At 37.5% G+C, this 22198-nt stretch overlaps 1 protein-coding gene across 2 annotated transcripts in view; it reads left to right on the top strand.

Moving 5' to 3' along the window:
* Positions 1-812: 812 nt before the first annotated feature.
* The window catches only part of LOC118543922 (protein LEG1 homolog), a 54613-nt gene continuing 33227 nt past the window's right edge, over positions 813-22198 (top strand). Inside the window, exon 1 of one of the 2 annotated variants that reach the window (XM_036105355.2) lies at positions 813-835. The gene's annotated coding sequence lies outside the window, so the exon portion shown is untranslated. Of the gene's footprint in view, positions 836-888; positions 1012-22198 lie in introns of those variants that run through there. The other variant, XM_036105350.2, reaches the window with a different exon arrangement.

Genomic DNA, 22198 nt, shown 5'->3' with positions numbered 1-22198 from the left:
AGGGCACGTACTGCATGGAGCACTGGGTGTTATACGAAAACAATGAATCGTGGATCACTACATCAAAAACTGATGATGTATTGTATGGTGACTAACATAACATAATAATAATAAAAAAAAATCCAAACTGATTTGAAAGTTCTTTTTTATTATATATCAAATTGTTTCAAATATTTGGGTCAGTTTCTGGTCTTTTCTTTTCTGTTCCATTTATCTGTTCTTTAATCATTACCAATGTCTTGTTTACTTTTCTATTTTCTTTGTTTGATTTTATATTTTATTTGTCTTATTTTTCTCAGATGTAGGAAAGACTTGAATTTTCTGTTTTTATTCCAGGAACACATTGTCATTCTAAACTCTCATCTGCACTGACAGTTCTTTATTTGATTTTCTTAGATTTTTCTAGGTAAGTTATTTTATTGCTTGTAAATAATAAATTTGACTCTCCTTTTTTCATACATATACCCTATTGATTTTCTTTCTCTTTCCATCCCTTCTCTCCCTCCCTTCCTCCTTCTTTCTTTCATATTCCTTCCTTTCTTTCTCCCTCCATCCTTCCCTCCCTCCTTTTCTTTCTCTTCCTTCCTTCTTTCCTTCCTTCCGTTCTTTCTTGGTTAAAACTTTCTAAATGATGCTGAACCCCACAGTAAGCAATGGTGCGGTCTCATCTTACTTATATTTTTTGTGATTTTAATGTGATTAGCTAGATTTGTTTTTGCTCTGTTTTTCAATAAAGTATAATATTTGCTGTTGAAATCACTTTCCAGGGTACCATCTGGGCCAAGTGCAAGAAAGGAGTGATAGCCTGGGGACCAGTTCCTGTAAGACACGCAGGGTAAGGTTGAGAACTCCCTTTCACCTCCTCACTCATCACGGGCCCTTGCTTCAGGTTAGGCTTCTCTGCACTCCTTGTACCTTGGAACTTAACTGTCTTTTCAGATCTTTCTGAAAACTCTCCATTGATTCTCCAGGTGGGCTAGTGAACTGCTGGATGGTTTGCCGTTTACCAAGGTAATTCATCAGTATTATGGCTTTCAGAAATTGTTTAAAGTCACTCTTTTCTGATTTCTCTTAAATTGTTACAAAATGTTTCTTTGGATTATGAATGGAAATTAAGTAAACAAATCAGCTCAGCCAGCTAACTTGAAATGGTTAATGGTTCTTTTAAAAAATAAAATCTATCATGTTCGATTCTCAAGTGTCAAAACACAAGTGAAACTTCTCTTAAGTAACAAGGACAGATGGAAATAATACATTGAAACTCAGTTCCTACCCACATCAGTGAGAGCTTGCTTTAAAATGTTATTCTGCTCAACTTAATTAACATTGAATTAAGAGCAGTGATTCCAAAGTGAAAATATGAATATAAATTGGTTGTCTCTTTCCAAAAAGAAGTGAACACTAAGTACATGTGTAAAAGAGTGCTTTTTATTCAAATGAATTATTTGAATTATTTTCCTTTTTTTCCCTTTATGTTGTCAAAGAACCTTCCTAAGAAGCAACATTGAATTTTAGATCAACACTGCATAGTAATTGGGGGGAAAAAGTCCTCTCTTATTACTCTCTCTGAATAACAAGTATTTTTCCAGGGGAGCCACTTAGGTCTGTGCATATCAATGCCTGGTTTTTCAGCAGATTTGCTACTCTGATCTATGTTTTGCAGCATTAAGTCTCACTGTGTCTTTTACAGTGAAATGTCGTCATTGTTTGAATTAAATTTTTGGCAGGACAGTGCTGTTACATTCCACAGGAATCGTGGGAAGTTGAAAAATGAGGGAGAGAAAGTTATGCAAGAAGCTTATGCTTGGATTCTTGTTTTGGTGTGTAAAAAATTTGCCCTTGGGCATGACAAGAGATATGAAAAATTTCCCAAAGCCTTGATAAAAAAATTGAGTTTCTTACAGCAGAGGAATACCACACAGCAGCAAGAAGCTCTTTTCTCAGTTGTTTCTATGCTTTTAAACTTGAATTTGATTGCTGCGTGCAATCTATACCACTGCACCACACCCTTGTTCTCTTGCCCCCCTTCTTCAGACACCTTATATTCTTATTTTGTTCCTTCAGTGGAAAATAGCACTTTGGTCCCTAACCCAAATCTGTTCTCTCTGTCAGCACCCCATGCTCACAATCTCTCCGGTTTTTCTTTATTTATTCAAGTACTTCTCTGATTTCTATGACCCAGTTTCCTGGTTTCCTAGGTAAAAATTGGTTGATCTGGGCGCCTGGGTGGCTCAGATGATTGAGCGTCTGCCTTTGGCTCAGGTCATGATCCCGGGGTTCTGGGGTCCGGCTCCCAGCTCAGCAGGGAATCTGCTTCTCCCTCTCCCTCTGCCTTTCCCCTTGCTTGTGCTCTCTCAGTCTCTGTCTCTCTCTCAAACGAATTTTAAACAAAATATTAACAAATTGAATCCAGCAATATATAAAGAGAATAATACATCATTACCAAGTGGTGTTCATTCCAGAAATGCGAAGCTGGTTCAACATTCTAAAATCAATTAATACAATAATTACATTAATAAGCTAAAAAAGAAAAATTGTATGTCACATCAACAGATACAGAAAAAACATTTGACAAAATTCAATACCCATTCATGATAAAAACTCTCAGCAAACTAGGAACACAGGGGAACTCCTTAACTTGATAAAAGATATCTACAAAAAAATCTACAGCTAACTTAATAGTGAGAAACTAGAGATTTTTTTCCTAAGAGGGTAGAAGGCAAGGATGTCCTCTTTCACTATTTAACATCTTATTGGAAGTCCTAGCTACTGCAACGAAACAAGAAAAAAAAAAAATATATGCATATACAGATAGTAAAGGAAAAAATCTTTATTTGCAGATGACATGATTCTCTGTAGAAATAAGCAAGTATATCAAGGTTGTATAATACAAAGTCAATATATAAAAGTCAATTGCTTTCCTACATTCCATCAATAAACAATTGAAATGAAATATTTTAAAAATACCATATATAATAGCACTAAAAAACTGATATATTTCAGTATAAAAATCTAACAAAATATTTATGGATGTGTATGTGGTAAACTACATAAACATGATGAAAGGAATCAAAATGATCAAAATAAGTGGACAGGTAGTCCATGTTAATTCATTGGAAGATTCATTATTGCTCAAATGTCAGTTTTTCCTAACTTGAACTATGGATTCAAAGCAATCACAATCAGAATCACAGTAAGCTTTTTGTAAATATTGATGATTTGTGCTATTATTAATAGGTAACACATTAACTAATTTAAATTAATAATTAATAACCGAAGGAAGCTAGTCTGAATAGACTACATATTGTATGATCCCATTTATGTGACATTCTCAAAAAGGTAAAACTATAGAAATGGTAAACAGATCAATGAATGCCATAAGTTTGGGGAGGGGGTAGGATTGATAGATGAAACAAGAGGATGTTTTAGGGGGTGCCTGGGTGGCTCAGTCATTGGGCCTCTGCCTTCGGCTTGGGTCATGATCCCAGGATCCTGGGATGGAGCCCTGTGTCAAGTTCCCTTCTCCGCAGGAAGCCTGCTTCTCCCTCTCCCACTTCCCCTGCTTGTGTTCCCTCTCTCACTATGTCTCCCTCTGTCAAATAAATAAATAAAATCTTTAAAAAAATAAATAAAATAAAATAAAATAATTGCTTAGAAGTTTGGGAGATATCAGGATGGAATGCCAAGTGTGACATTACAAAATTATGAATACTCTCACTAAAAGGTATGAGGACAAAGGGTGCTAACCTAAATCACTGTGGAAGTGAGTGGAGACCTTAACCTCCACTAGTATATAAACACTATACTCTAGTTGGCAACATTACTTCCCATGGGGGTATAGGTTAGCAATTCTAAAATCACTGTACATATGCTGGAATTGAGTAATTAATAAATTAATGGTGGAGAGTGGGAGTTAGGTTTCTCACTTTTGTAATGAGAGATTGCAGACAAGCAAAGGAAGAAGGCTAGAATAGTGTATGTTGTAATAGATCAGAGTTGGAGACATTGGTATTTACTCATGTTTAGTTTAATATAGATACAGGTGGCTATTTATAGAAATATTTATAGAAACATGCATTAGTATATATACATATTTTTCCTGATCTGTCAGCTGAGAGGGCCTAGAAGCAAGGACAGCTTGGTAGTAAAGAGCACACCCAGGGCCCACATCTTGGTTTCTAATTCTATTCTTCAGTACGAGGAACTGAGGCTTCTTGGGGGAATGGCTGATTCTAAGACTGGGGAAAGAAACGTACATGGTAGGCCTGGAGCATTACATGGTGTCAGAAAGCAAGGAAGTGCTCCAATTACCACCACCCCCTCATAAAACAAAACAAACAAAAATAAAGAGCAGAAAACCCCTGCATAAATCATGTAACACAATGATGTAGATATGTCATGGAGGCATTCGGAGCCAATTGGAAGAGCTCCCTGTAGTTAAAGCTGGAACAATTTGATTAAAAAAAAAAAAAAAGAATAGCAGAGTATTGGATTAAATCCAAAACATGAAACAAATATTAATGAGTCCATAATGATATAAACAAATGATTGAATAAATAACTCCCCCCACCATAAATGTGGGCTGTGCATGGGACTCCTTTCAAAGAGAACAATATGGAAAGGGAGAAAATGAGTAATTTTACAATGGAGAAACCTCACAAATGTGACCTCGGCCCGCTGATCAAAGTTAACACCAACAATGATGTCATATGTGGATAGTATGTATGCTTGATATGAAGTCATGAGAGTGATACTTTACCTATGTGATCTTCCCCAAAACCCATAATCTCAGACTAACCATGAGAAAAATATCATACAAACCTCAATTGAAAAACATTCTGCAAAATATCTGACCAGTATTCCTCAAAACTGTTGCAGTCATCAAAAGTAGTGAAAGCCTAAGAAACTATTACAGTCAAGAGCATCTAACAGAGACATGCCGAGTAATTGTAATTCTAAATGGGATCCTGGAACAGAAAAAAGAGCACAAGGTGAACACTAAGAAAATGAACAATAGGGTGTGTTTTAACTAATCAAGTACAGAGTTATATACTAACACCTACCCTTTTCTGAGTCCAAGTTTCAATCCTTTAATTATCCTAACCATAATAAACTTTCTGTTTCTCTCTTGTACAGGTTACTTCTCCCCTTCAGAGGGCCACTTAGGGAAGTTCCTTACTGGGGTACTCTCTTTGTCTTGCCTGAGCAAGCAAAAAAACTCTGTTCATTTTATTGATGGAATTGTTAACATTCTTTTAATAATGAGCGAACTTAGCTTTTTTTCATCTAGGTCAGGATTTCTCAACCTTGGCACTACTGACATTGTGGGGTGCTGTCCTGGGCCCTGTGGGATACTTAGCTGCATCCCTGACTTCTGCCCACTAGAAGTAGCACCCTCTCTTTCGGGTATGACTTTGCCAAATGTTCCCTGCTTGGCAAAATTGCTCCTAGTTTGAGAACCACTGGTTTAGATCAACACAGAGCTTGAAGTGTCCGTGATAGGGTCTCTTGAGTCCACGTTTCTGGCGTCGCTGTTCTTAGCGAGTGGCAAGTAATTCCATGGTAACAGAGTTTTTATTACTCTCCCTGATTTTTGGGTTTTTCCTAGCCAGCAATCTTCTGTGAGTGATACACAGTGCCACCATGTGGTCACCTGAAAGTTTGTCAATGGAGCTCCCATCCTTGGCTTGTGGTCTCTTTGTACATTAAATTTCCCTAGGGAGAATAGTTTGTCACCAGGATTTGAAATACATCATTAGTGGGCAACTCAATCTGTGCCTTGTCTATTTACCCTCTGTATCTTCTCCCCATCTCCCACGACATACAGACCAGACTTGGCCAAAACATTGACTAAGTTTGTTGCTCTGTGTCATTTCTTTTGTTAGCTTTGTAATATCTTACTAACGTGTCTCTTGATTCCATGTTAAATGTGGGGGAGGGGGTGTCTCTGAATTCAAAAGAGTCAACAATCCCTTGAAGGGAATCCCAGTTCCTAACAGGTATACTCATTGCATTTTAATTTAGGTGCTGATTGGTTATAATGGCCAATATATTGCTGAAATCATTTTGGAAAAGAGCAACTGAAGGATTTCTAGAAAAAAATTACTCCCAAATTAAAAAATATGTTGATCTCTTAAGAAAAACTTTTTCTTCTAAAGTTGATCTTACTAATAAAAGGACTTTAACTGAGTCAAATTAGTGGCCATGTCTAAAAGGTTACTATATAAGAGTCTATATCACACTAGGAAAAAAGACTTGCTAACAGAACAGGAGAACTTTAGGCTCCCTGCTCAGCGGGGAGCCTGCTTCTCCCTCTGCCCTTCCCTCTGCTCATACTCTCTCTTTCTCAAATAAATAAAATCTTAAAAAATAAATTAAAAAAAAAGAACAGGAGAACTTTAAAAAAACTTAAAAGTTTTAGTAAATGGGTTACACAAGTAAAATAAGTTAAAGTAATATCCCCAAATTTGGTAAATACTTAGCGATTAGACTGGGTTGATACTATCTTCTTGATTTTCTCATAGTTTTAAAATAATGTTAACATAATACTACCAGTTTAAGCAAGACATAAAGTTATACTTTTAGAGACACCTTAACAGATAGGCTAACATGATTTTGACAAAATCTTAAGATTAGGAACATATAAATATATGTGTTTAAGGAAATTGAATTATAATAGCCAATATCCTTATGAAAGGGATTGATTCTTATAATTTGTTTTTTAAATATTTTAAAAATAAAAATTATTCTTCTGCTATTTTCTGACCATCTTAATTCAAGGAGAAACTATATGCTTAACTCATTAGATTCAATGAAGACACAATTGTATCAGAAAAACCTAATAATATTAATAACATTTGTATCTATTTAAGTCAATGTAATCAAAGTTGAAATATTTGCTCCACATCACAGAGAAAAATTTAATATCCATTCCATAGTATACAAGTGGATTATATAAATCATTAAGGAAAAGAAATAACCCAATAGAAAAATAAGTTGAGAAATCAAATAGGCAATTAATCCAAAAGAGAGGAACTGGCTGAAAATCATTTGCAAAGGTTGTTAATCTTACTAAAAGGAAAATAAAATATAGAACAATTAAAATTGTGTTTTATCAGTTAGAACGGCAAAGATTATAACAATTTGTAATAGCATTGCTCAGAACTGTTGGGGTGCGCAAATTTATTCAGTACGTGTAGTAGTATACATCCTTCCTTAAGTTCCATGGGATAATGTCTCTCAGGATTTAAAGTTATATATATTTTGACCCAAAGAAAAAGGTTTCCTATTTCAGGTATATTTTTTTATTTAGCAAATATTTATTGTCAACTGTTTTGTGCCAGACATTATGTGAAATACTGGGAATAAAATGGTAAATAATATAAAACTTCATAACTTAAATAACAAAAATGTAACCAAGTAGAAATTTAAAGATCTAATTGGCATTATTATTATTATTTTTAAAGATTTTATTTATTTCTTTGACAGAGACACAGCCAAAGAGGGAAAAAAAAGCAGGGCGAGTGGGAGAGGGAGAAGCAGGCTTCCCGCGGAGCGGGGAGCCAGCCCGATGTGGGGCTCGATCCCAGGACCCTGGGATCATGACCTGAGCGGAAGGCAGACGCTTAATGACTGAGCCACCCAGGTGCCCCAAGAATCCATTGTTTTAGGAAAGGTTGCCCTCCTAAGGGGAATGGGAAGGGCCTATCAGTGAATTTCTTAGTGCTGTTCAGGAAGCTCCCATGTTGACTGGTTAAAGGTTACATACCTGGGGGATTAAAACCCCAGTTAGTTTGGGGATTAGGCCTTGCTTGGCTTACTGGCTTGGGACGGTAACCTAAGCGATGCCATTTTGGACTTGTGGTTTTCTTTTTAAAATCACCAATTAAAATTTCCATGCTATGAGGCTGGTTTGTATGTACTTACCATGTAGTTTATTGTGAAAAATTGACATGACCAGAGCCGTTTTAAAACAGCAGGAGGGTGCTTGGGTGGCTCAGTCAGTTAAGCGTCCGCCTTCGGCTCAGGCCATGATCCTTGAGTCCCCAGATAGAGTCCTGCATCAGGCTCCCTGGTCAGCGGGGAGTCTGCTTCTCCCTCTGCCTCTGCCCCTCCCCACTTGTGTTCTCACTCTCAAATAAGTAAGTAAAATATTAAAAAACAAACAAACAAACAAACCCCACCAGAGCAGGACTGGCCATTGCAGAGGAATAGCTTTGCTTGGTTCTGTTTGAACTGGGCCAAAACCTTTAGACTGGGCAAAGCAGCAATTGTTTCAAGCAATTGCTTGAGAAGTCAGCAAGATTGATAGTTGTAGACTTCCTGAAAATAAAGTCAGTTGTCGATTAATGGATAACCCAAAGTAGCTTAACTTGTTAACACCTAGAGAGAAACTTTTTTTTCCTTTCCTTCAACTCATGTAATTGCTCCCCTTAACTTTTCTTCACAAAACCCCTTGCTTTCACCCTACAAGTGGGAACACTACATATCCACCTGAATTTCTGCTCCCTGAATTGCAATTCTTTAATCTCAAATCAATGCTCATTGCAGTTTTTTATTTTCAGGTTGACATTTTGTCAACTGAAAAGACAAAGTAAATCTACAAGTACTGGCATTTAAAAACATTTATTAATATCTCTGGATAAACATACAAGATTAAATTACAGGTTACAAAAGTAAATTGAAAAACTGTATATTAATATATATAATTTCATTTTGGTAAAAGAAATGTAAGGATGCATAGGAAAGATTATGAAGAATATCTACTGAAATTTTGCCACCAAATTGTTAAATAGTTTTTTATTTTTATTATCATCAGATCACTTCTCAGCCTTTTGGCCAAGATCAAGTGTATTTTTATTATCATCGGGATCACTGGCCTAAATGAATGAATAAATAATTAAGGAAATAAATTAATCAAGGTTAAATTATTGAGAATTTAATTGCCTACTTTCTTTTTTTCTTTTACTTTTCTTTTCTTTTCTTTTCTTTTATTATGTTATGTTAGTCACCATACATTACATCATTAGTTTTTGATGTAGTGTTCCATGATTCATTGTTTGCATATAACACCCAGTGCTCCATTCAATATATGCCCTCTTTAATACACATCACCAGGCTAGACCATCCCCCCCACTCCCCTCCCCTCTAGAACTCTCAGTTTGTTTCTCAGATTATGGACTCTGAGAAATAATTGCCTACTTTCTAAATAGTATTATTCTTTACATTTTTTCCCCAAATAGCATGATCAGAAAACTATGTTAAAAACTATTAATAGAAAGACCTTTGCATATAAAAATCATTATTATTTGTTCAAATAGCCCTTAAGGTGTAGTAAACCTAAAATATGAGTAATTATTTAACCATTCGCTGTTGGCGGTCGCGAAGGGTGGGTGGGGCAGGGAGAACTTCTTCAAAATTTAGAATTAAAACCCCCTGGTTGTTTCTCCTTCCGGCCTTTCAGCTGGGATCCAGTACCTGCTCTCTTTTGCCACATGGTGGCAGCATCTGAACACTGCCGCTCATTTCCTCCTGCTCATGTACGCATTGTTAGGTAAAACGTGATCCTACAGTATGATTAGAGGGGTGTATCTGAATGAGACCTCTGTGCCAGGACCACCGATGTCCCATGTAATGTTTTCCTATTAAAATACTCTCTGTCACAAGAAAATAATATCTAACGTTTCATTGCCATGTTTAAAAATTATACATACTTTAGAACATTTTAACTTTTAGAAAAACCTTACCACCAATTTAGTAGCCGTCAGAACAAATTTTTGTAATAGTCATGCTTTCTAGAGTTAATTGTGCTTTTTTTTTTTTTTTGTCTTAGAAGATTTAGTAATCTGAATTCTTAATTTACTCCTGCTGTCTCTTATTAAAAAGAAAGGTAAAATATGATTCATGTGTTTTCTGGGGGAGGGTGAGTAAAGTAGGGAGAAGAACCCCTTTAAGACAGTATATTTTAGTTTTAGAAAATTTGCCTGTCACCATGTGAATGTGTCTGTAGGAAGTATGGCACATAATTTTCTTGTTTACCATTCTCTTCCTGATACCTAGTCTGGAATGAATGAATAAATTAATCATGACCTCTTATTCATCATTTGATGACTCACTTTTCCTGGAGCTGATGTTTTGCTTAATCCTTAATATCATCATAGAATGTTACTTAAAATATTTATTAAAGGTACTTCTAAAATGCACTTGCCTTTTAAAAAGATATCTGTAGCATATGCATTAAATGTTCATTTAAAAAAATCATTGAAAGACTTTTGCATTGGTTTTCCTAGTTTTTGTTTCACCTGTTAAAGTTGTAGTTCACAGTGAGAACATTGTGTGAGATGACTGTACGTTCACATAATATCAATTAAAAAAATCAGTGGGTCAATTAAGATTAAGAAAGTGTGTCTTCGGGTCAGACATTCCAAATTTTACTCACCTAAATCATCTTGTTCAAGCTACTTAAATTCTTTAAAATTTAGTTTCCTAATGCATTAAAATAAAATAAAAGTCTGAGCTTTGGGAGGTAGAATAGGGAGTCTTCTTACCATTCCTTTCTCTTCCCCTCATGGCAGTTGAATTCCGCCTTTTAGTGGTGGGGGGTCTTTTTCCCCCCAAGCTTTATTGAGGTATAATTGACCTATTATATTGTGTAAGTTTAAGGTGTACAATATGATGATTTAATACACATGTATATTGCAAAATGATTACCACAATAAGGTTAATTAACATATTCATTACTTCACACAATTATCCCTATTTTGTAGGTATGTGTGGTGAGAACATTTAAGATCCATTCTCTTAGCAACTTTCAAGTTCATGATACAGTATTGTTAGCTGTAGTCACAATGCTATGCATTTGATCCCCACAAATTATTTGTCTTACAGCTGGAAGTTTGTACTTTTTGACCAACATCTCTCCATTCTCCCCAACCCTCAGCCTTGGCAATTGCCATTCCACTCTCTGTTTCTATGGGTTCAAGAAGTTTTCAGCCATTATTCCTTTAAATATACTATGTCTCTTTCACCTTTTCCCATAATAAGAATTTTTTTCCATTGTGTTTCATAATTCCATATGTTTTCTTCACCTTTTCTCATTTTTCTTTCTTTTTGCTCCTCTGACTGGTTAATTTCCAATGTCCTATCCCTCAGGTTGCTGATTCTTTCTGCATGGTTGAGTCTATTTTTGAAACTCAGTATTGAAATTTTCAGGTCAGTTTTGTGTTTGTCAACTCTAGGATTTCTGTTTTTTCTTTTTCTTTTCTTCTTTCTAATGGCTACTATTTTCTTGTCAAACTTCCCATTTTGTTCATGAATTTTTTTCCCCTAATTTCATTAAGTTGTCTGTTTTCTTGTAGTTCACTAAACTTCTTTAAGAGGATTATTCTGAATTCTTTGTCTGACAGTTCAGAGATCTCCATTTCTTTAGACTCAGTTATTGGAGCTTTATTAGTTTCCTTTGGTAATGTCATATTTATCTGAGTTTTTGTGATCCTTGATTTCTTATGTTAGTATTTGTGCATGTGAGTAACGTGGCTTCTCTTACAGACTTTGCAGGTTTGCTTTGGCAGAGACAGTTCTTCACCAGTTAGCTCAATTTGGGTTTCCGGGTAAATGTCTTTAGGTGGGTGGGCCTTGCTATTATATGGTCTGTTTTGAGGGGAAGCAACCATTTGAGGTCTGAGGATGCAGATAGAGAGCTGTGCCTCTGGCTGATTGGATAGGGCTGCTAGCTTGGTTCCCTACCCAAGTGAGGCTGTGGGATGGGCTTCGCGCCTGGACTCTGGTCAGGCTTACCAGGTGGTCGGGACTGGGTACTGTAGTAGTTGGGGCCATGAATTAGCTCCCCTGGGCTGGCAGGGCAGCAGGCCAGGGCCCAAGGCCGGCACAGCCCACTTCTGGGGACTGAAATCAGGCCCGAGTACATTGAATCCCCTGGTTAGATGAAGCCACTGGTTTCGCTCTGCAGAAGGGCTATGCTGTCTGTTCAAGTGCCGCTGTACGTAGGGTTGTTGAATGACTACACAGCCCTCCATGTGCTCTGCCTAGGTTTCCTGGTCAGAGAGGCTGAAAGCTGTATTTAGCAATGAGTGGGGCTATGAATTGTATTCTCTGCCCAGGCACAGTGGGAGAAGCAGCTCTAAAGTTGGTAAAGCTCTCTATTGTCTTAACTCAAGCCAACCCACACCCCAAGTTCCCTGACTGAACAGGGCCAGGGGCTCAGCTTTGTAAACTATTCCTCTGCTGCCTTTCTCTCAGCTTGAGTGCTACTGGGCCACACAGCGTTCAGGGGTTTTTGCCAGCCCTGCTGGTCAGATGGGGCTGGAAGACATTCTCCACAGCAGATGGGGCTATGTCTTATCCCTCTTGCCTGGATGGGAGGGGAGGGGATCCTCTAGACTACTCTCCATTTCCCAAACAGGCTTTTTGGCTGGGTTGGGCTGGGCTGGGATCTACCCTCAGCTCAGCCTTGGCTATGAAAGGAAGTCTCCTGCCTGGTATTGGCTTTGCTCTAGGGGGGATGTGCTCTGTCCACTTGCCTCTTAGCTCAAATGCCCCTGGGTTGCACAGTTTTCAGGACTTGACACCAGCCCTCCTGGTTAGATGGAACTGGAAGGAACTCTCCCCATGGGGGGGGCTGTGACTCAGCACCTTGCCTTGGTGTGGGCAAACTGAGCTCTAGAGCCACAAAACTCCTTGTCTGAGGATCTGAAGAAGCAGATCTGCACCGCACCTAGTTCCGTGGTCAGAATACACCTCTGACTTGGTTTTGCACATGAGCAAAGTTGCTCGTTGGGATTACTGCTTGGGCACTGCAGGTATGAACTTTGTCAAGATCCATGTGCTGGTTATTGCAAGCCCTGCCCCTTTCTCTATCAGAGTGAGATTCCCAGGAGCTGGGCCCCCCAAATTTCCCTGCAAACCCTGTGGTGTAAGATCAGAGGAGGGGCTCCCAGAAAGTGACCCACAATGCTGGGAGAGGGTAGCTGTCACCTTTAGGTTCTTTTTTCCGCTGGAGGAACTAGAGGCTCAGGCAAGACCTCTTCATGTGGTGCTGTGCTGGCCTGGGGAAGGGGCAGGGGGTCAAATGTAGCCTCTTCTCTTACCTTCAAATGTAGTCTGTCTTGGTCTCTGAGGTACAGGTGGGTACTTCAGCCTCACCCCAGCCTCACCTCAGTGGTATCTTATTCTTGAATAGATGGTAGTTGTTCTTCTTGTGAGGGGGAATGAATCAAGAACTCCCTATGTCACCACCATCTTGGTGATGTCATTCTCCCTATACCACATTTTCTTTCTCCATTCATTTGTTGATGACACTCAGGTTGTTTCCATATCTTGGCTACAGTGAACAACGCTGCAGTGAACATAAAGGTGCAGGTATCTCTTTCAGATAGTGATTTTATTTCCTTCAGATGTATACCCAAAAGTGGGCTTTCTGGATCCTGTGGTAGTTCTATTTTTAATTTTTTGAAGAACCTCCATACTATTTTCCATAGTGGCTGCACCAGTTTGCATTGTAGTGGGGAGGTTCCAATCATGGATGGGAGTGAGATTCCTGCCTCTCCCCAGAAGCAGACCTTTCTTATCTATCAGCATACATCTTGTACACGAGGAGGTTTCTGCCCGTCGTGCAGGGAGAGATGCTATTTGTTTCTTTTTCTCCCTCAGCAGCAAGCCACCTTTTCTGTGACCTGAGGACAAGAGGGTTTTCTGCCCTCCTGTGGCATCAGAGGATTTGTGCTTCATATGAGAGAATGGTCTAATACTGTACCTGTCTATCAGCAGCAGACAACCACCACCCGCAGTTCTAAACTATAGAGGGACCTCCTGCAGGTCTCCTGGCCGGCACCAAATCATTTTCATGAGCTATGTGATGAAGCTCAAGAAAAGAGTTGCTGAGTGAATCTATATTCTTATTGTGTCAAGGGCCCCAGAGATTCTAAACTGTTGCTCACAGAATACTTTTGAGAATTTGTTAACATTGCAGGGTACCTGGGTGGCTCCATTGGTTAAGTGTCTGCCTAGGGCTCAGCTCCTGATCCCAGGGTCCTGGGATCGAGTCCCTCATTAGGTTCCTTGCTCAGTGGAGCCTGCTTCTCCCTCTGCCCTTCACCCCACTCGTGCTCTCTGTCTCTATCTCTCTCAAATAAATAAATAAAATATTAAAAAAATAATTTAACATTTCAGTTGTTTTCCTCTTACCTGCATTCTGGCTGCCACTTCTTACCCTGTGCTCTCCGAAGGCAAGACTGTATATCTCATCTTTTCTTGGAAGGGCTTGATATTCTCTAGAATTTAGTTCACCTGGTTGCCTTTGATCGCATTTCTCCAATGGGCTCAAATTAAGTTAGGATTTAGTAGATTATATGACTTTTGTTTCTTACTGTGAGAGTGATATTCTCACATGGCTTCTACCTAAGCATAAGCAGAACACTTGCATTTTTATATGTGGAGTATCTTGGTTACCTCAGTTCATTGAATTATTAATGTAAGAAAGACATCTCTTTTGCTATATAATCTAAAATATAACAGTACATGATAGAGAAAAAATAAAAATCCTGAAGCCCTTTCCTTCTTACCCCAATATATGTTTAGGAAAGAAAAGAGTAGCAATAAGAAGTCATATGCCATTAATTTTTTTCCCCTAACTTTTATGTTTTTGAGATTTATGAAAACATTCAGATATAGGTGAATAAACAGAGGTCATCGCAGGATAGCTCTCTCTAGCACACTGGGAAAACTGACCACATGTTCCAGAGGAAATCTCGTAAGGAGCTTTCTGATGTGGTAAGGGGTGAGAGAGGCTAGTGAGGCAGGTCTGAGGTGGCACTCTTGCTTCCCACTGGGAACAGAAGGACCAGCAATTATCGTATGAGAAGACACAGAAATAAATCATCCATGGTGTGAAATTGCATAACTCCTAAAGGTCAGACTGTTTCTTGGCAATCACTGACATGGAGAGTAAAGTCTCTTAGCAGAGCCCATAACTATCTCTAGGCAAGCAGGGAGGTGAGGAACCTTTGTCACCCTACTTCCTCCAAGAAAGAAAAGTTTATCTTTTTTCTTTTCCAATTTTTATTTAAATTCTAGTTAGTTAACATACAGTGCAATATTGGTTTCAGGAGTAGAATTCAGTGATTCATCACTTAAATACAACACCCAGTGCTCATCATCAAAAGTGCCCTCCTTAATATCCATCACCCACCTAGCCTATCCCCCACCCACCTCCCTCCATCAACCTTCAGGCTGTTCTCTATCTTTAAGAGTCTCTTATGGTTTGTTTTTCTCTCTCTTTTTTCTTTTGTTTTCTTTTATCCCTCTCCCATACATTCATCTGTTTTGTTTCTTAAATTCTACGTATGAGTGAAATCATATGGTATTTGTCTTTCTCTGACTGACTTATTTTGCTTAGCATAATACCTTCTAGTTCCATCCACATCATTGCAAATAACAAGATTTCATTCTTTCTGATGGCTGAGTAATATTCATTATGTATATATACCACATCTTCTTTACTCATTCATTAGTCAGGGGACATTTGGGCTCTTTCCATAGTTTGGCTATTGTTGATAATGCTGCTATAAACACTGGGGTGCATGTACCCCTTTGAATCTGTATTTTTGTATCCTTGGGGTAAATATCTAGTAGTGCAATTGCTAGATCACAAGAAAGAAAAGTTTAATTTCAAATAGATGGTAGCAGTTTATTTCTATACAAAATAACTTATTTTCTGACTGTTATGGTGTAGCAGAGTCCCAACATATTTCATGGTTGTAATAATTATAAAACAATGCATTCTAAGGCCTTATGCACTAAAGAGGCAATTTGGGCAGGATTTAGCTGATATAAGTACAATATGCGGATGAAGTGATCTGATACTCTTTTGAGATCTTGGATAATTGAGAACAAATGATATACTATTTTACTGATACAGAAACTTAAAAAAAAGAACTTCTAAAACGATCTTATGTACACATGCAGACCTCTACCAGCCATCTACGATATTCAGCCATCAATGGTATTTATGACCCATAATAAAGCTCTCTGAGTTTGAGCAGTAATGACAACAGTAAAAACAAGACAATAAACCAAAGATTACAGAGAAGCCACTGAACCAGAAACAAAGATGGCTCTTTTTCGGGCAAATTTTCTATACAAAACAAAACTTTTTGAAGCTGAAGAACAAGTGGGATGAATTAAGGAAAAAAAAAACAAAACACACCACCATAAACACAATAAAGGCACAAACTTAGAAAAGTAGGTTTTAATATGATAGTTTCAAGTGTAGTGCCCGCTTAGAGTAGAAGTGCCGAAAACGTATTAAAAGTGACAAAGGCAGTGTAGCTGATTACAGACACTGACCATCAGAGGTGATAAAATGTGGAGCTCTGAGTATGCTCTGAGCAGCCTGGATATAACTAGCAAAACATCTGAAAAGTTCATTGTTTAAATAATCCTGGTCTGAAAATGGGCCATCCACTATCTCAAGCTTGGTCTGGGCGCCTGGGTGGCTCAGATAGTTAAGCGTCTGCCTTCGGCTCAGGTCATGATCTCAGGGTTCTGGGATCGAGTCCAGCATCGGGCTCCCTGCTCCTTGGGAGCCTGCTTCTCCCTCTGCCTCTCTCTCTCTCTCTCTGTCTCTCATGAATAAATAAATAAAATCTTAAAAAAAAAAAGAATGTATTGGTCTACATATAATAGCGCCTCACATCCACGAGCTCTTTCAGGTAGAGCAGGTTATGAAATCATGAGCAGTACAACAGACCCTGGAGGCGCTTCCTGCATCACAATGACAAGCTGAGGCAAAACACAGTGGAGTACTATTGCTGGGACTGTAGGATGATCGCAAGCGACAGAACATCGTAGTGTAAACTGAAGTACGATCATGTGAAGCAAGAGGAAAAAAACCTATTTTCAACTTGAAAGCCAGGCAGAGAATATTCCCAATGGGCCAATTCATACATATTTTATAAAACAGGACTCAGTAGGACAATTGGTAAAATCTGTGCACTTATGTGCTACTCATAGAACATGAACAAATGCCTGAAAAAGTGAAAATATTTAAAAAAAATACATTTTGCCGATACAGAGTTGTAGAGATGAATTTGAAGAAGCAGAGAAATTATCATTAAGCAATATTACTACTTTCTAATTTGTAAAATTCAATAAGAAAAAGCTAAATAGGCCCATAGAAAAAGTGGGCAAAAGATGGGATGAGAAAAGGCAATTATAAGTACAAATGGCTAATAAATTTACAAAAATGTTTGTGCTCACAAGAATAAAAAATGAACATTAAAACTTTTTTGATTCATCAAATCAGGGAAGACACGTAGAAACCATTAGACCAGTGTTAGACCTAGAGGGAGAAAATAGACAGTCATTAACAGCTGTATGGCAAATTATTGCAGATTTTTTCATAGCAATTTGAGTGTATATATCAAAAATCTTAAAAATGTTCATGTCCTTGGATCCAGAAATCCCAATTAGAGGAATTTATTTAAAAGACATAATTGAGGGGTGCCTGGTTCAATAGATTGAGTGTGTGGTTCTTGATCTTAAGGTTGTGAGTTCAAGCCCCACATTGTGTGCAGAGATTAGTTAAATAAAAAAAAACCTTAAAAAAAAAAGACATAGTTGAGCATGAATGGTAATATAGAGTGGCATGGAGAAAGTTCTAATTAGATTCCAGTTTTGTTTCTTTTTCCTACTAAAATCCTGAATTGGGATAATTCCCAGCTCCCTGCTCCAAGATTAACCTATAGAAAAAACACCATGAAAAAAATAGAAAAATGGAGAAATCTCTGGGGTGACTGTGACGGTTGGTGATGGTGGCTTTTCCTTGGAGCAGGAGGTAGCCAAGCAGAGAGAAAAAGAGCCTACCTTAATTCCTGCCATTTACTAAGGAAGAAACCAGGGCAGCGTATAAGATGCCTGCTTAGGAGTAGCTGAGGATAACAGGAGGGAACGGATTGACTTCTGAAGTCACATCCTCATGTTTCTTCTTCCAAACTACCAGGATCAATCAATTATAATCTAAAGAGAACCTCTTCCATATTCTGTTTCTCTCTGGGGAACAAAGGATACAATCCTCAACTGAAGAGTTGTTTTACTAGGTAAGAAGTAATTGATTGGGGTTTTCTGTTGGGGTTGGGGCTTTTCTACTTAAGGCTTATCTACTTCTCACCCACAAATGCAGTCTGACACTATGCAACGAAAGGAGTTAAGCTTCCAGGAGAACATGAGCTTACAGACAAAACACAGTGGGCAGAAGTATTTCAAAGGCAAAGAGATATATTGGATCATGGATTACATTAAAAGTGAAATCATTAGAATAAATGGTAAAAGAAATTTAATTAGCCTATAAACATACTGAACAAGATAAGACATTACTAGCATAACACAATAAAATATAAAAAAGTACCCAACAGAATTTTGGGTATGAGAATTACAATGGCTGAAATAAAAAACACAACAAATCAGGGGCGCCTGGGTGGCTCAGTCAGTTAAGCATCTGCCTTTGGTTCAGGTCATGATGCCGGGATCGAGGCCCTCATGGGGCTCCTTGCTCGGTGGGGAGCCTGCTTCTCCTTCTCCCTCTGCATGCCCCTGCCCCTGCCTGTGTGCTCTCTCTCTCTCTCTGTGTGTCAAATAAGAAATAAAATCTTAAACACACACACACACACAATAAATCAGATAAGAAACAGAATGGATACTCTTGAAGGACAATTTTATGAAATTAGAAACCAGATGATGAAATGCTTTCAGTGATGAAAAAAGACAGATAGAAAATGTTAAAATAAAAGCTAAGAAATATAGAGACTGCTAATACCCACAGAAAAATGGGACTGAAAAAGCATTTTAAGATATTTAGATAACATACATTTCGCAGAATTTTAAAAAATGATGAAAAACAAAGTAAAGTAGAAAAGAGGAGGGGGGAAAAGAGAAACTCACACTTAGATATATAATAATGAATTTAAGAACATAAAAAATCATGATACATTCTAAAAACTTGCAGAAAAATATCAAATCACATATAATAATCAAACATCTTAGATATTTCACTACTAAGTTTTCTCAAAGCACTGAAGGAAAACCCTTAGATCCTAGAATTTTATATGTAGTCAAACTGTCAATTAAATTTCAGGACATAACTAAATATTTTTTCTGAACTCTAAGGCCTTCAAAATTTTGCACAAAGACTAGCATTGAATAAGTTTTGGATCAAGTATTTTAAACAAGAGAAAAGATAAGTCCAAGAGATGTTGCAAGAGATCTATGAAGTTCATGTGGACAAATGAATAAAATTAATCAAAAATCTTGGTAAAATTTCTTTTTGTCTTAGAAAAATACCAAAGATAAATGATGAAAGTATGTATGTGTATAATGTATATTGTAAATATATAAATATATATGCACATATTTTATATACCATATATTTATATATAAATATAACTTAAAATATGTGAAATATGTGTATTATCCAAAATGAAAATGGTAGGTAGTATCAACATGATGGGAGCTGGAGGGGTTGGAGAATGAGTTAATATATTATTGAGGGAGGCTATATTTTTAAAGTAGAGAAAAGTCTAAAATTCTGGTAAACTGTGACAAAAATGAAATAAAAAATTAAGATGGTAGAAATAGATGAACAAGAGAGTTCTTATATCTATAATAACAGATAAAATAATCTCTACAACATAAATCATTATTAAGGTAGGAGACAGTCAGTACATGTATATTCAATCAAACTGGAAAACTTGAAATAGATAAAGTCATAGAAAAACATTTACCAGAACTTACTTAAGATGAACTATAAGGCTTCAACCATCTTTTCACTATTTTCTAATTTCAAAAGTAGTTAAACATCTTCACACAAAAGAAACAGATTGTAAAGGCAGATTTTATAAAAATTTTAAGAAGCATATAATTGTGACTTTATTTGGACTCTATAATGGAATAATGGATTAAGTGCAGATATTGTCAGTGTATTCTAGAAGTGTGCTGTCTAATATGGTAGCCACTAACCATATGTGACTATTCAGAATCAAATAAAATTCAAATTCATTTCCCAGTTACACCAGTCACATTTCTAAATCTTCAGTAACTACCTGTGATTACCAGCCATCATACTGGACATTACAGATAACAGAACTTTTCCATCATTACAGAAAGTTCTGTTGGGCAATGCTGTTCTAGAGATCAGAACCCTAATAACAAAAACAAACAAAGCTATCATGAGAAAGTAAAATAAAAAACCCATTTTACATATGAATATAGATGCAAATATCCTAAACAAAACATTATCACATTGAGTCAAATAGGAGTTTAAAAAGAGAAAAAACATAACTCAGGTGTAACTAAAGAATATAAGGATTAATTAATATTAGAAAAATTCATATCTGCAATTTGTCATACTAATATATTAAATAAAATGTAATCATCCAAAGACACAAACAAGATATGATAAAATTCAACATCTATGATTAAAAGAAAAATTAAAACTTAGTAACTGAGAATATAAAGTAACTACCTTTAACACTAATAAAATGTTTCTACAAAAATTAAACACTATCATCTTCTAACCACGTTAGACAAGTTGGTACTGGATTTGTCCTCTCTTTGTAAACAACTGAAAAATAAAACAAAAGAAACAGTAAACATGGGTTTGGACACAGTACCAGGAAACACAGGACTGCTATCCCAGAGAAAAGCAAAACATACAGGATGAGCTCTCAAGGTGCCCAGGCTTCCTGCCACGAGGCACTTTCCTGACCACAGGTAAATAAAGGGAGCCCAACAGAGCATGGCAATCAAGTTGAGTGCAGGAGGTAGAGAACAGAGTTTAGGGAGGTCAGGCAGCAGGCACTTGGATCACAGAGTATCAGAAATCTGTATAGAGTTCCCCGGAGTCTATGCCTTGACACAACCTAGGCAAGCGTAAGGGGAAACATCAAAAGGCTGGGCAAAACCAGCTCCACGTAGCTGAAGCTTAACGATACCCAAGAAGAAAGGGCACTGACATGACATTCATGCAGAAAATATGGAAGACATTTTCCTCATTAAAAAAAAAAAAAAAACAAACCTTTAAAGTGTAAGTGACTTTTTAAAACAAAAATAATAATTAGTTGGCAGGGGTGGTTTATAACACATGTAGAAATCAAATGTATGACAAGAGTAGTACAAAAGCTCGGTGGGGGTGGGCCTCTCCCACCTGGGTCCTAGACTCACCATGACTAGGTGAGAAGGAAGCGCATACCCAGCCCATGACCTGAAGTTCGGGGCATGCTGGGACTTGGGAGCTCATTTCTTTCCCTAGCTCCATATGTGACTGGAAGTCTCTACTGGTCTGCATATCATGTGTGGACCAGGTGCAGAGGGAGAGGAAAGAAATGGCCAGGTTGGTACAAGAAGGGTCAGTGCTTCTCAGCAGGTGGTGGTGGCAAGCCATAGACAGTCCTTTGGTTGTTTCCAGTTGAGGGAGAGTTCTGGTTACCGTGACCATGGGGGTAAACTAGCAAGCTGAACTGTCCAGTGTATCAGTATTTTCATGCCTTAAAAATTAAGAAAAGTTATTTATCTCTGTGCAGTATGAACAGGTCTTCAACTTCTGTTGTACCTCAATTTACTACATTTTATTCTATTTATTCTCAGCATAAAGATGAGCAATGGACAATGAACATGGAGAGGTTTGCAGAAGTGCTTGTGGTAATATAATTGGTGTAGGTCCTGCAGGGCTTTCTGCAGCTGTTCCTCTAAAGCATGGCTACTAAACATGAAAAGGACATCTGTGTGTGTCTAGCAGAGGGTGCCATTCAAAGTGGAGCTCAGACTTTCTCAGGAGCTTGCCTTGATTCATGTGCTTTGGAAGAACTGTTTCCAGACTGGAAGGAGAAAGGGACTCGGAACTTCTATAACAATTGGAATTTTAACAGAGAAATACAGAATTTGGAATTTTAACAGAGATTTGGAATTTTAACAGAGAAATATAGAATTCCTAGGCCATATCTCCCAGGTCTTTTAATGTATATTTATGGCATTGTATTTTACACTTGGGACATTTAGTGACCTGGATGGAAGAAAAAACAGAAGCTCTGGGTGTTGAAGTATACCTTACCTGGTTATCCTGCTGCTGAGGTCGTTTTCAGTACACTCAACATTGTAAGAACACACGTTCTTTTCAAGTGCTATTGAAATA

This window comes from Halichoerus grypus, chromosome 9, assembly GCF_964656455.1.
Source record: "Halichoerus grypus chromosome 9, mHalGry1.hap1.1, whole genome shotgun sequence".
In the NCBI taxonomy this organism is placed as follows: domain Eukaryota; kingdom Metazoa; phylum Chordata; class Mammalia; order Carnivora; family Phocidae; genus Halichoerus; species Halichoerus grypus.
This window is presented reverse-complemented; position numbering and strand designations above follow the sequence as displayed.